This window comes from Lingula anatina, chromosome 3, assembly GCF_051362555.1.
Source record: "Lingula anatina isolate TDL-2025a chromosome 3, LinAna3.0, whole genome shotgun sequence".
Taxonomy (NCBI): domain Eukaryota; kingdom Metazoa; phylum Brachiopoda; class Lingulata; order Lingulida; family Lingulidae; genus Lingula; species Lingula anatina.
This window is the reverse complement of record NC_141769.1, coordinates 5555912-5571718: the sequence shown is the minus strand read 5'-3', so window position 1 is coordinate 5571718 and position 15807 is coordinate 5555912. Positions and strand designations below refer to the sequence as shown.

The window sequence follows — 15807 nt, the reverse complement described above, 5'->3', positions numbered from 1 at the left end:
GACAAACTACTTTTTAAAAACTTGTTTAATTTGAAGACTTTTCTTTACTACCAACAATTTCAGATAAATTGAGAAAAATTGTTTAAAAATCACAATATTTAAGCTTATAATGTAAAACTTGCCCAAGAGAGACCTGTAATGTACACCTGTAATGCTGATTGCGCAATGTGCTAGTTAACAGGTGTGTATAGACACGCACACACCCTATTTTGGAAAAGGTCTAGAATCCAACTCCAAATAAAGGAAATAGAACGGATAAAGGTACGCAAGCAGGCCTACACAAAGTACAACTGTAACTTTGCAACAAAATGTAACATTTCACTGGTACTGAACGTCAACAAGTGCTGAACTATGCGAAGGGAGGTTACTCCAAAATCATTTCTTTACATTTCGGCGCTTATATGAAACTTAGTGAATGCAAAAAAGACTCACCTTTTAGTCTGCAAACCCAAAGCTATGTAACTTGAAAGGCAAACGGCATATTTTTCCATTCTAAAACCATGTTATGGTCGATCTGCAGCACCGATGACGTTTTTTCACGTATTATTTTCCATAACAACTCTCACTATGACAGTGACACACTGTATACTATACAGGGTTGCTACTTAATATGGAATATTTTTTATCATTGCTATTTTTGAGTGCTAATTAATTTTTTTTTTGGCTTGAGTCATTAAAAAGTATGTCACTTAGTGATAATAACATCCAGTCTGCTGTTGTGAGATATTTTGGTAATAATATCAAATCTGACATAAGATGCCATTCAAAAGAAAGGAACGCCCCCAGAAAACCATATCAACAGTTTGATGTCAGTATAAACTTTAAGATAAGATATTAAAGAAAATGATAGCCTCCGGACAGTGATATGTTACACAGTCAAAGAACTCACTACAGTAAATCATGAAAAGTCAGTAATTCACCGTTCCGAGATGAGTGATTGACAGCATTGTTTTAACCAATAGAACCGTATAATTAATGTCACGTGATACGCATGTGTAAACAGCCACAATCTTACCGGACAAACAATCATCTGTCCGGAGCCAAATATACAGCTGGAGAAGTGTCTAACCTGGATTCGTGCATGCGGTCGTCCACACAGGCAGTTTAGCGTTAAGAATGTAACAAAAAAACACATACATGTACATATGTTCAAAGGTGAGTTAAAGCTCTTATTTATGCAGTGCAAGTATTAACTTATTCAGTTCATTACAAAAACAATTTATTTACAGTAAACGGTATTCAAAACGTGAAGATGGCGCCGAATATTAATATGGCGACAGATTAAGTAAGTTTTTATTGCAGGACAGGAAATGTAACAGCCACGCATCGTAAAATTGTGTATTTTCCCTATTTACTGGGGCTTTTTCCTTGTTAAACCACCGGTGTTATGGAAATATGTTTGATGTTTATGTCTTCGATTTAAACCATAAACCCTTATGATAAAAACTATACATTTTTTTATTCATGTAGCATTTCAAAAATGCCATTGGCCCAACATCAGATTATCCTGATCCTATTCCCTTTGACAGCAGTGCCTTCAGAAAAGCAAGGAAAGCAAGGAAAAGACTATTGCAGGAGGTTGAAAGGTAATATTATTATATTACACATCAAAACATCTGAGAACATGTAAATTAAGCATAATTTTCAATAACTCATTTCTTGATAAAAAGTTGATCAGGAATTATGTACACAACAGAACATGCTTTGTTCAAACTAATACCCCTGTCACACTTATTCGGAATCGGCAGGAATCAAGCAGAACCAACTGGAATGAATAGAATTTTAATTTCATGCACCATTTGGGAGGGAATTTCAAATTTACCTTAATTCTTACGGCTTTGAAAGAATGCCGCTAGAATGCTCAGAATGAACATCAAATGATTCTTGCACATTCCAGATATAGGCCCGAGACGGAATGAGCAAGAATGCCGTCTGAAATACAATTCTTTGTACGTTCCTGGATATTAGAATAGCTGACCCTAATGTTTTGCTCATGCTCAAAACTTTTGAAATGCATTCAGTGGGAAATTTATTGGTTCTGGTGTACAAGTGATCACAAAATTTATGGATAATGTTCCATGTTTAAATAAAGTTTAAAAAAATTGGACTTGTGGCCCCCATTCAATAATTTCATTTATTTGTGAACAACATTCTTTATTTAATGTCCCCATTATGCCCATTTCAGCTGTATACATAACAAAAAATTCATAGATTATAATTTTTTTTAGTTAAAATTATTTTTTGTTCTTGCAGTGATGAGGATAATTCACATGCATCTGAATCAACTGTTGAAACAGAAACTGGTACAGGCACTTAGACAGAAGAACAGTGTAAGTTTATTTCAAGCTTAAAGTATTAGGCAAAAATGGTTTTGCAAAGTCTTTGAAAAATCTGGATAGTTTTTGTAGAAGTTCTGTCATGTAAGCTTGATCTGGCATAATCATCTGAATATGCATATCACATTGTGTAAATACAATAAATTCACAGAAGTCGCATCCTGTTATCATGAGCTGTCCTTGAATTTGAGCGTAATAGTCATGGGTTGTTTTTAATCTTATTTCCCCATTATTGTTTTCAAAACAAAAATTGGCAATGTCTTCGCATGCAGTCAAAATTTTCATGTTTCTTGCTGTGAAGGGACATTTAATTTCTACAATTCCGGTTTGTCCATTGTCACACAACTTTCCATCTGGAGTTGCCCCCAGGAATGCGTAGTCCTTGTTAATAACTAACCCACATTCATGAAAATGGGTATTTCTGTGTCGCTCCATGTATCCCTTCTTAGCTTCACTTTCATGACGTTTTCCATATTCTAAAGATGGAGCTGTAATCTGTTTTGATGAAAATAAGTTTCGTAAAAAATTTTCAGTAGGTACTGATTTTCTATTGATCACACGACCAAAATTTGAGGCAGTTAGTCTGGTCTTGCGTGCCTCAAACCAATCTTTTGACAAAGATTGATATCTGGTTTTAAGTTCCAGCTTAACAAAATCTGTGTCATTATATTCATTGTTCAAAATAACATATTCCTCGGGTAAAATCACTGGCGATGGTTTGAAAACAGATTGTCACCACACACTCTGTCCTTTTGATGTTTCTTGTCTGAAATAAACCAGTCATAATTGAAAATTAAATGTATATTTAAATAAGAACTCATGTCAGCATATACATTTATTATAATTGTAAATCTATCTATCTATCTATTTATCTATCTATATGTGTGTGTGTGTGTGTGTGTGTGTGTGTGTGTTTTATTGCAGGGGTTTCTCCAATGGACATGTTAGCTACATCTACAGATTTACACATATTGCGTGGTGAATTAGACTTGAAAAATAACAAAATCAAGCAATTGGAGTCAATGATCATGAAATTGAAAAACGAAAATAAACAGCTGAAGGAAAAAATTAATGATCAAATGAAATTTGGAATAGAAAGCATTTTAGACAAAGAACAGAAGATATAAGGACTCTTTAAGTACTACACAGGAATTACTCATGAGAGGTTTAAAAGTCTGTTCAATTTTTTGCTACCAGACAACTATATACTACAGTATGAAAAAGGGCGGAATGATAATAAAATTTTGACACAAGAGGACTGCTTATTTTCTGTGTTGATACAGTTACGTCATAATTTTGGTTTAAAGGATATTGCCATTAGGTTTGGTTTAACTGTTCAGTCTGCTGGAATTGTTTTTAATACATGGATAGTCCACATGCATCTTAAGTTTGGACAACTGTCAATTTGGCCACATAGAAATATCATTATTGAGAATATGCCAAAAGACTTTAAAGCTGATTTTCCAAATACATTGGTTATTATTGATGGTACAGAGTTCAAAACACAAACTCCATCTGCTCTTGGTTTGCAAAGTCAGATGTATAGTGATTACAAGTCCAATACAACGCTGAAGGGTCTTATTGGCTGTGATCCCAGTGGATCTGTTATTTTCATTTTAGAACTATTTACTGGGTCTATATCTGATAAATGCATAACTGAACAGAGTGCATTTTTTGAACATTTAGATAAGCTTAAGCAACAAGGTTATATTGCTGAAGGAGACTCTGTCATGGCTGACAAAGGATTTACAATAGAAAAAGAATTAAAAACATTAGGGCTCAGATTGAACATTCCTCCATTTTCATCTAGTGGGGCCCAAATGACAGCAGCACAAACATACCAGACTCAAAAAATAGCTAAACACAGGGTTCACATTGAAAGACTAATTGCAAAAGTTAAAAATTACCAAATTATTTCAAACATTATACCAACTAACTTATTTCAGAGTGTAAATAAGATATGGACAATATGTTGCTTTTTAACTTTATTTCAAGATACTTTTGTCACTGATAAAAGCTCACATGAAGATAATTGATGATTAAAAAATGAAGTATAATTGTAGAAATAACTTTTAATGGTACTTATTTAAATGAAAATGTGTATATATAGAAGTGAAAAATGCTTTATTGTATACAGTGATTTTTTAACCCCAATTTTGCCAATTTTTGGCCAAAAGCTGATGAGAACTTGTTGTCGAAAATGTAATTCGATATCACACAGATTTTTACCTGATAAGATAGATATGAGCCAAGTTGCACTTCTCCTAATGGTGTATCTACTTTTGGAACATCCACTGAAGCAATAGGCCAATGGGGTCCCTTTCAAGTTTTTGAGGATGTTGATGTCTTGATGGGTTATCTTTGGTAATCTGAAATTCAACAATATTTTCACATAACTTGAACACCCAGGGTTTGAAATAATACTATTAAATCATCTAGTGTAATTTGAGTGTTACACAATGTAACACTACACTCGGGTCGAAAACAAACTACCCGATGTCTGTACTGTACATAAAAATATTATCTCTGTAGAATTTTATTGCTAAAAAGTATGTAATAAAAACCATAGTATGGGCTTTCAAGCATATGAGTTATTTAAGTTAGATCTTAAAGGCCTCGTCCCAAATGATATCTGTGTACAATATCCAATGCATACTTACACACAGTCTGGCTGAATGTGACACAAAACAGGACGTCTTTTCCTATTTCCAACAGACCTTGCTACTACAACATGGTTCAATGGCACTGGCTGAATTTTGTCACCCCTTGGTACATGCCATTGCTGTGGTATGCTAGTACAGCTTTGTTGGTCTGGTACATGTGTGAAATTGTGAAGTTTAAATCCCTGGAGTGTCTTGAGGAGTCCAACTATATGGGAACAATGTCCATTCAAACTGAAAAATTAATAATTTTCATGATTTTTCTGGGGAAAAGCAAAATAAAGCATTCAGCACATGGTTGAAAATGCTGGATTCATGAAAATAAATATCTATATATTTTTAAAAATTTATTCAAAACATACTGGGAATAGGGATGAAAAAAATGCAAGTTAACAGTCTATTAAAAAAACTCACTGAGACAGCAACCATTTGATTTTCTAGGGGGTGGTTTTGGATTTTTGTCTGGTGAAGACTTTTTAAATTTTTTTCTTGATGCAGTGATACTAATATTTTTGCTTCAAATTTAATACACCTCATATGGTAAGAATTATTTTTCCAAACTGTAAAAATCTTTTTTTACTCAAATGTATACTCCCCCCCCCCCCCCAAAAAAAAAAATCAAATACAAGAGAACACTTACACGTTTTCAAGGGTGGTTTTCTAATCATTGTGTGTAAAACACAGAAATCTAATTATGTACTTGTATACTTGATAAAGTTTACCGGGTTGTGTACACTAAACGTGTCATTCAGCAAGACTCATTTGATACACTACCATACGGCTATTAATTTTCATAAATTGCTGAATAGTGTTGTTTATATAATTATTATCTTTCATTTTGTTGTACATACATTGTTTTGGTGTTTTAATGTGTACATGTAACTGATAGATTCGCTATACTCACTTTGACACCATTTGACCAAAAAATATATTTATCACATTCTGAATGACTCAATATCGTGTCACATTCTACAGAAGTTTCATTGCGCAAATATAAACATGTCCACGAGTGTGGTACTACAGTAGGCTAGATATAATTAACCCATTACAGTGACGTCATATTTGCTCCGTAACACTAGTCCCGCGGCCATGCTGGAGGGAATGAACGACGGGGAATAGTAGCGGTAATATAGGTGAACCAAATAAAATAAAATAAACTTCATATCGCGATCAAGTACACCAAAGGGAAAAGAACACATACAAGCTGAAGCTTCTGCTGATCAGCGGGATCGACCGATATGAACTCGAGACAGTCTAAAAACGTGAAATCCTACCAAATGCTACTTATCCAACATCGTGTTGTCAGAAGATAGTTCAGTTATCTTGTACTTCATTTTTCTTGTTCATTGGGTAATAACAGTTATGGTTTGAGAGAGTTTAATGTGTAATCATAAGTTAAACCTTACATAGAAGCAACTTTTTTCATAAAGGATAGATATAAGGAGAAATTTGAGCTGATCATCAGGATAAACCCTTGTGGACTCAAGGAAGAATGTATGCAGGATTGTCTTATGACATGAAATATTGCTGTCAGTTATGACTTATCTCTACATCGTGAAGCTGTCAGAAATTATTTCAGCATTCTTGTACTTCTTTTTGGTTCATTAGAAAGTACATGTAACAAGACTGTTGTTTGTGAGAGTTTAATATTCACCATGAATGCAACCATTCATACAATTGTTAGGATTTTATTATTATTCAGTCATTCTCAGAAGCAAGGCATTTTTTACACTTATGTATTTATGATGTCCAATGTAAAATAACAATAATTCAGTTCATGAATTGATCTTCATTTGCTTAAACATATAGGAAAAGTGCACATTTTGTATGAATAAAAGTGAACATGAAATGCTGAGTTCTGAGTGTCACTTCAATTAAATAACTCCTGTCATGCACTGGTTTTCACTCTCCTTTTGTTCAGATCCTGTCTCCTCAGCTGGTCACAGAGATCTTGGAATATTTTTTGCTGCTTCTACCTTGTGTGTCATCTAACTGCCTTTTGTACCTGTCATCAAAAGCTTTTATATATATATATATATATATATATATATATATATATATATATATATATATATATATATACCTGTCCCCTGTATATATATAATTTACTTGCACCCAATCAGTGGGGCTTGGTGGGAAATGCCTGATCAATTTCCTAGATGTAAATTAATAGAAAGATAACAATAGTGATTTTTATTTATATTGTAACTTACAACATTACAGTTGAAAGGAGCAGAATTTAACATTTTTACAGAGGAAAGTGCAAATTCATTTCATGAGGTTATATGTCAATTACACCTGAGGTAGAATTTACTTGCAAAATAAAATTACTCTTATCACTACACCAAATCGAAAATTAAGCCACTAACTTCCAAATACACTTCATACAGGTAATTGATTTAATTGGCCCAGCTCAGCTGTGTACAGTACAAATATAGCCTTGACACTAATCGGCAATAATGCTAACCAGGTATTAAAGAGGTAGGTGACAGCCGATAAAATCTAGAGAGCACCGTAAACTGATAACAAATTACACCCAAGGCAATAGGTGAGTCTTCATTATAAAAGTCGAAACCCTGCCTGGGCATTTCCACACGTTTTAACAAATTAACACACTCTCCACCCAAACTTTTTGGGCACTACTTTAAATATATATGCAGTGTACGTGCGTCCCAAACGTACACACCTAGGTCTTTGGTTTTCTACTGTTTTTTCTTTTATGGTAAAAAATCTGCACAGCTGGCTCTTCATTCTTTGCTACAAAATAAATTAGTTTTGTCCTTTACTTTTCCGAAGAGTTTTGATTGAAAGCCACCTCGCCGTCTCTCCTCCGTTTATGGTTTTAGTTCCTTCACCTTGGATTGTTACCACTGTAGGCAGTCTGTGAACGATTGTAAAGTTAGTTATTTTCTCTCGATGAAATACCCTGCAGTAATTCATCATTTTGCTCGGTTAAATATCAAAGAAAATACAGAAAACGAAAACTGAACTACAGACATGGCTTGTTCATGCGCAGCAGACGATTCCGGTCTCCCTCCAGCATGGCTGCCGTTTGTTTTGGTGACGCAGGCTCTAATGGGTCAATAGATCAAATGAAAGGCGTGAACGGCGTGAACGGCGTACGCAACATTTGTACCTCTAAAAGTATCTTAATTGAAAGAAAAAAAGGAGAAAATGTAAAAACTTACCCGGCTTTACAAGAACAAAATGAATCTGATAACATGTTATCGTCGATTTTGATTTGGAGTTTGTGCGGTTCTTCATTTTTCCTCATCGACCGCCAACAGTTTGCGTCAACATAAGTTGTTCCGTTTCTCTCAGAAATCTTAACATTGTGAATATAACCTTGTGTAAAATAATTCAGTCCTTTTCCAAAAGCTTTTTTCGATAAAGATTTACTATTCGGAAGGAAATTAACTGCGATATTTTCAGGTATTTTCTCTAAGGAATCTGACACGATGTTCGTCTGCTCGGTCGCCATTTTGACTATAGCTTGTTACACGTAGCAACAATATCTAAGGGGGCGGAGCTTATCCGCTCATCTCGGAACGGTGAGTTTTGCAAACAAGTATATTATGGACACATTTTTCACATGGATTACCAGGAGCCAGCTGATTGCTATTCACATTCAACCAAGAATTTAAAAAGAAAAAAAGGATCCCAAAATAATAACAGAGGTATTTTGAAGATACTTGCACTCCACATTCATTTGTACCCAGTATATAATGACTGGTGTTCACAAATACAGGTAGAGCCCTTTTAGGGAGCAAGATACATATTTCCATATTTTTGTATCAGATATCAAATAGAAGCATATGGAACTGCTTTGAATAAAGACATAAATTGCCCTTGGTGATCAGCATATTTTTCTCTTATTTTCAGTCTTTAAAGGATAGCTAATGTATTTTGAGATAACGCATTTGAAGACGGAACATGTATGAAAATTTCTTCAGCAAAAAAAAAAAAAAAAAGATAGGAAAGTCATTAAGTTCAACCTAGTGCAATGAAAGTGAAAATTTTATATTAATTTTGGAAATATTTTTTGTTTTTATTTATGTATTTTTTACATTTTTACACACTTTGTATAACTAAATACTTTGTGAATTCTTACTAGCGCCCATGCATATGGACTTCCTGTGCATGTATACTTGTACCATTGTTTTGAAAATAAAATTATATCCTGTTGTTTTTTTACCCTCTGTTTTTTATTGAATATAAAAGAGGTAACTGTTCATATCAGCCCAAAATGGATTCTCCTGGAGTAAATGACAATTTCCCCCTTCTCACCAATAGTTACTGGGGTACTGAATCAGTTTTGACATGCAAAATTAGTCTGTACTGTAATTTTTTAATTTATTTTAATATTTCAAAAGATTATTACAGAGTACAGCCACCATGTGATTGGATGGCAAGAACAGTTTCCAAAATAATTGTGAAAACTACCATTTTGGTGGTAAAATGGAATATATATTGTATTCCTATGGGTTCTTTACACTATTTATTCTTAAATGTGAATCTCATACAAACAGTTGTTAACCCTTTAAAATATTCATTTAAGAAACGATGAATTTGTCTGTGGAAAATAAAGGAAAACAACTTTGTTTTATTTTAAACTTAAGTTTTGGATTCAGAAATGTTCAATTACCTACATAATTTCATAAGTAACATTGAAACATATGCAAGGTACATGTACCGGTAGTAGGGCATAGAAAAAGAAGGTGGAACAATATTAAATTTACAAGTTAGATATAAAACTGACACGCATTGTTTGACTATCAATTGAAAACTGTAATAATATCCAAAATAACCTGTGATAATCGCCAAAATTAAGTACATCTGCAAATGTAAACAAACGCCGAGTTGGGCCCGTCTTGGGTCATGGATGACGCAAAAACCTGGATTTTGCACGATTTTTGGTACAAAAAATTCTGCAACAATTTTTTTCCAAAGATGGATTTTAATGATTTTTTATACATACAATATTGATTAAAAGATACGTCATGTCTTATCCGGAATTTCCCGCACACTCTCTAGTTGAGGAATAGTGACCAAAGTTACGATGTTGCCAAGGTCAAATTTTACCGCTCAGTGCGACTTTGACGAACGCAAGCTCACTCTAAACGACAAAATTTCAGTAGAAGGCTACGTGAATATGAAGTCTACATACCCCACAATTATAATATCGTATTAGACTAGCAATTGCCCACCTCTAGCGGCACAGGGCTAGAAAGTGAGATAATTTTTTTTTTTCGGGCACTTGCTCGTTTTTGGACCCTGCTTGGCTGAAGTAGAACAGGCTTTAAAAAATTTGGCATAGACTTTAAATGTTCATTTACATGTAGAGTTGGCAACACTGCAGATAGTTTTTTAATTCAGTCCATGATGATCTGTTAATTTACAGAGGGCATTTATAAAAGTCAAATGGTCTGGAGTGAAATGCCCCCCCCCCCCCCCTCCCATAAAAACAAATGCTTAAGTGCAGGGGTGCTTGGTTCTGAGATTAAAAAAAGTTATTGTTGTTATCAACTGAAAGGAAAACAGAAGAAAAACTTATTGTCTTAAATACAGCCCCCTTCCCTGAAATATAAATGGTCTTGCTTTAATCAAGCAAACATTCACTCACAGACCAAATTTGAAAATTCCATAACAGATTGAATGCCACAATTAGAAACAAAGTAACAAACTAGCGTGGGAAAGTGACAGGCAACTCGATCTATATGCAAACAGACGTTCAAGTACTTGCAGCAGTCCCCCAAACAAACTTATATAAACCTCTCATTTAAAATGTTTATCAAAACAAGTTATGTGGTGACTGTGATAATTGTTTCTGCTATTGCAATAGATCAGTTTAGAAATCACGAATTTTATCTTTTTTCATAAAACCTTCAACCTCTGACCAACGAGGTCACAGCAAATTTTGACGCAAGTGATGGCCACAGATCTCAGAATATTTGAATGGCATTAAGTTTAATGTAAAAACCTACTGCTCAGTCACCACACAAATACATTTAGAAGAGAGATAGAAATCAAAGTTTTTCGTTATATGGCGATGGGGGAATAGGCCTACTGCAAAAATTAAACTTTACGTCCACACATGAGTAACCACAATGTATCCTAACCAACGATATAGATTCTAAACGTTTCAGTTTACTAAATTGCATCATACCTTTCACGAGTTGCCTTGAACAGCCAAATGTTTCGGTAGAGCAGCGCCGATTTTGTCCATGCGGTACTGGGACATCTTACAAGAAAAGCATATTTTGATCTAAAAACTTTAAAAGTGCCCCCTGTACAATTTCGCACAAGTTTTGTTTAGCAACAATTACTCCATGCTTTCACTATGACAAGAAATTATCTTCCATCGCCGTGATACTGTAATCAACACGGATAATCGATGTAAACACGTCTAACGCAGGTGCCCGCTCAACTCCAACTGACGGACGCAGCTTCAACACGTGAACTTCAGTGTAGCAACAGTGCATTGTGGGAAACACATTACGTCAATACGTTAAAAATAGAACAATTTAGGTAAATAAACAAGTTAGACCTTTCAGTGTGAAATTTACAATGCTAGACTTGCCCTTCAAGAAATCGACGGAAAATAGCTCTTTTTCAAATTTGAATGGGCACTGTAAAAAACATATAACAGCTAAAGCTCTCAAATTAAGCACATATGTGTGTTATCATGTGAAGAATAAGTTCTGTAAATTTCAATCCAAGCAGTTGAGTACATTTTGAGATAGAACGCTTTCAATGTGCAGCAAACCGTAACGCTAATCCCTTCAAGATCTCGACGAAAACCGGAAGTGCGTCATGACGTCACTCGTTTGTACTTGGAAAGCTGCTGGGTGATTTTCCGATGAGAAATATTTCGTGGCTTATACAAATGTTCGGAAAATGACCATGCAGATAAAAGAAAATTCACTAATCAAAATTGAAACTGCGTAATTACATAGAAAAACATTGTGCTTTTCTGACCTCGACTTGTCAGTGTAAACAAAGTGTACTGAACGCATCGCCAGCAAGCACGTGAATGCCGCGTTTGATACTTTGTATCAGACGCTTCATTTTCCTTGACAACACAGTGTTTATGATGGGCATGACAGGAAAAACAGTGCAAAATACACGCACTTCCGGTTTTCGTCGATTTCTTGAAGGCGTCGATTTCTTGAAGGGCGAGTCTATGCTGTAAAAAAAAAAAAAAAAAAAAAAAAAAAAAAAAAAAAAAACAGTAACAAATAAAAAGGGGCCGTGGGAGGGAGATGAGTAAAATTAACTTATTGAAAATGCAAATCATCACATGCAATTTCTTCTTTGTGGTTCTATTCTACATGTATCATAAATTTTTTCCAATATGAAATTTAAGATACTTTTCAGATATTGTTTTTGTGAAATCTAAAATGACCCCTTGCAGTAATAGATGTATTGTCAATCTAGCCTTCAGTCTATTCATCTTGAACTAAGTATTGAGTGCTCTCTCATTCTTTACATAAGATTGAGTAATACTTTTGTGGGGAAACAATCAAAATTAAATCACATCCTGCACATTTTATTAAATTTAGTATATATTTGCCATTGTCTGACACTGTTTTAACCCTTGTTATTAGCCAATTCAGTGTTTTATTTACCTCTGCGTCATGCGTAAAATACGCATGAATCCTAAAATTGACGCAAAAAAATATTATTTAGTGCGTCATTTGACCCTAATGTATGACAGCCACAACTAATTACTTTCAAAAGTGTTGTAATATTGCCGATTAAAAACCTACTAGTAGGCCTATTTCCGATCGTTGTTGTGTTGAAAAAAGTATGTCAACTTGCCACCGATAGTACACTAATAGTACAATATGCTGCTAGGCACAATACGGGTTTTTAAATTCAATTTAAATGTTTCATTGCGTTTTAAGACCCAAATGAAAATGGTTTGACCTAAAAAACAGTTAAGTCCGCAAACTGGTGACAGAGATTACTCTTAATGCTTAAAATATGTTACACACTATGTGTATAAAATCACAGGTAAAGTCTAGTATTGTGTTTTTATGTTTAATAGTCAAAACATAATTTTTCCAGATTGGAATATTATTTGTAATTGCCATAGCAATTTTCTATTGAAATTCCTTGTCTTTATTTATCTTCTTTTTTGTGTTTGACAATATTATTCCCTCCTATATAATTTGTTTTCCATTTATGTCCATATAATTTTTGACAATTTTTTTACATACTAGTCAACACAAAGTTTATCCATATCAATTTAATTTATCGTTTATCTTGATGATTTTTTGTTTAATCATGTTAATAATCCTTCGTTTAAATGGTTTTTGTTAGAAAAAGAATCAAAATGCATACTTTTGTCCATATCATTTTGAAGTTGTATGACTGTTAGTGTGTTTGTTGTCATATGTTGAATACACTTGGGTTACTTATACAAAAGCTTTTTTTTTTTTTTTTTTTTTTTTTTGAATGCTTCAGTTCCTGTCGATAGAATTCTATACTTTTAGTCTGGAATACAACAATTACGAATAAACAACATCAATTCATATACAATCTATTTACATAATATATTTATATAATATATGCATCATTACTAGTAAAAATTACCTATTAAAAAAAGGCGGGAAAATTTTGACTCCTGAAAATAAAAAAATGACTCGTATTCTGTAGTGTCAGCGAGTCATCTGACTCTCTAGTTCCAAATTGTAAATAAAACACTGAGCTATGTTATGTTATTTATTTATTTAATTCAATTAAATTTTCTTTTTGGAGGGGGGGGGGACTGAAACATGGTGGTAAATTGTTTTTGTTGGAATTAAGAATAAGTACAAATGTAGCTTTAAATAATATTTGATACCTAATATATAAGCATACATCTTACTGCATGTTCATGTTTCAAGCCTGGTCATCATGTTTTTGAGTTCAATTACAATAAAGTTATAATGAGTCCTTGTGTCTGTCCACCTTGATTTGAAGTTAATGATTTTTCTGATTGACATTTAAATTGATAAAGTCATTTTGAGTACACAAAAAGCTCAGCAATGGTGAAAAAAGTGAGGAGGTTGAATTGTATCTCTTAATGGTTTTTATTGCACCGTTTTTATTTACTTTAGTAAAATATATAAATACATATTTAAGACAGAACATGGAAATCAAGATGAATGTCCACAATATCCAATTTCTGGGGGGGGGGGGGTTATGATAAAGAGATTATTTATACGGATCTATAATACTACTCCACACCCTCTGGTCATTCCTTTCACTATCCTTGCGATCGTTCACCCATGTATATGCAGATAAATTTGTATGACAAATCACAAAAATGCTAAGCTCTATTTTCTCTTTATATCTCTTCTCGACTTCTCTACCCAGCTAGAAAAGCAGTCCCCTCTGCAGTCTGCTTGCAATGTGATTTCAATAATAATAAAAGCAATAATAATAATAAATATTTTCACATCATTATTTAAAAAATGTAAATCTGTTCACTCAAAATTTTTATAGGTGTGTATATAACTTGAAGGATAAAGCCAAAAACTGCTATTAACCCAAACAATTTAAAGTCATATTGACAAGCTCTTCATCAAAAAAAATTAAAAAAATAAAATAAAATAAAATAAATTTTTTCAGCCTGATAACTATAGCAGGTTACGGATAAAAAGATTAGCACATTGTGCTTCTCAGTTGCAAAGAAAAACACTTTTTAAATAACTATTGGGTTGTTTATTGCATAGGTTGGCCCAACATTGAAAATGTCAGTTATTTCAGTTTAGTTTGCAGTACATTGTGAAAATGTTTAAGATATTGCAGCCTCCTTTGCAGTCTGCCTGCTCAAGAAGACTGCACACTGGAGCCCCAGACTGCAAAAGAGCAGTCTCCCTGGCAGTCTCTCTGGCAGCCCTGGCTTCTGTTCTAGCTGGGTATTCATGTCTTTCTTTTTTTGTATTTCAAAAATTATTTTGTTTTGTTGCAGTTTATGCATACATGGCTTATAAAAGGAATTGGAGAAGGTTACGTGCAGAGGTAGAATTAATTGCACAACTTAGCGAAGATGAGAGTGATGAACAAAATATGCCTGAAATGCATTTCGGAAATCATGATGTTTCTAAAAATGTTGTTGCTGAATCTGACAGTGACCACAGTTTGACTGATCATTGCCCATCTTTTGCAAGTGAAGTTGATGGAGAGACAACTTCTCATTCTACATCAGAATCTGACAACCTGTCTGCTCAAGATGTTGCCCCTGATATAGTGCAGGATTTATCCAAGTGGGCCACTAAGAATGGGCGTACTCGCTCTGCAATCAATGAACTACTAGCTATACTTAGAAAACAGGGCCTAAGGGTTCCTTGTGATGCGCGCACACTTCTGCAAACTCCCCGATCCATCAATAACATACAAAAATGTGGCGGTGATTATCTGTATTTAGGAATTAGGAGTGGGATTCTTAAAGTGGTTTCAACTCATCCGGTGTACTTTAAAGATGTAAATGACATCATTTTGACATTCAATGTTGACGGGGTCCCTCTATTTAAGAGCTCAAACACACAGATGTGGCCAATATTGTGCAGTATTAAAGATTTTGAACCGTTTGTAGTAGCATTATATTGTGGTACATCAAAACCGATCTCAGTGCATGACTATTTGGCAGACTTATTGAACGAGTTGAATGATTTAACCCAGAATGGCATAACAGTTGGGGATGCTATAATGACAGTGTCAGTTTATGCATTTATATGCGATGCTCCTGCCAGAGCATTTTTAAAATGCATCAAAGGGCATAATGCATATCACGCATGTGAAAGATGTCTGATCAAAGGCAA

At 34.1% G+C, this 15807-nt stretch overlaps 2 long non-coding RNA genes across 2 annotated transcripts; one reads left to right on the top strand and one right to left on the bottom strand.

Annotated features, from left to right (window-relative positions):
- The first annotated feature begins 1420 nt into the window (after positions 1 to 1420).
- LOC106162812 (uncharacterized) lies at positions 1421 to 3967 on the top strand. The gene is made up of 3 exons (XR_002886439.2): positions 1421 to 1586; positions 2254 to 2330; positions 3261 to 3967. It is a non-coding gene; the product is annotated as an uncharacterized LOC106162812 (long non-coding RNA).
- On the bottom strand, positions 2768 to 6914 carry LOC147762820 (uncharacterized). Its single transcript, XR_015333634.1, has 3 exons — positions 4997 to 6914; positions 4566 to 4705; positions 2768 to 3102 (listed from the first exon to the last, which is right to left on the bottom strand). It is a non-coding gene; the product is annotated as an uncharacterized LOC147762820 (long non-coding RNA).
- Positions 6915 to 15807: the final 8893 nt, after the last annotated feature.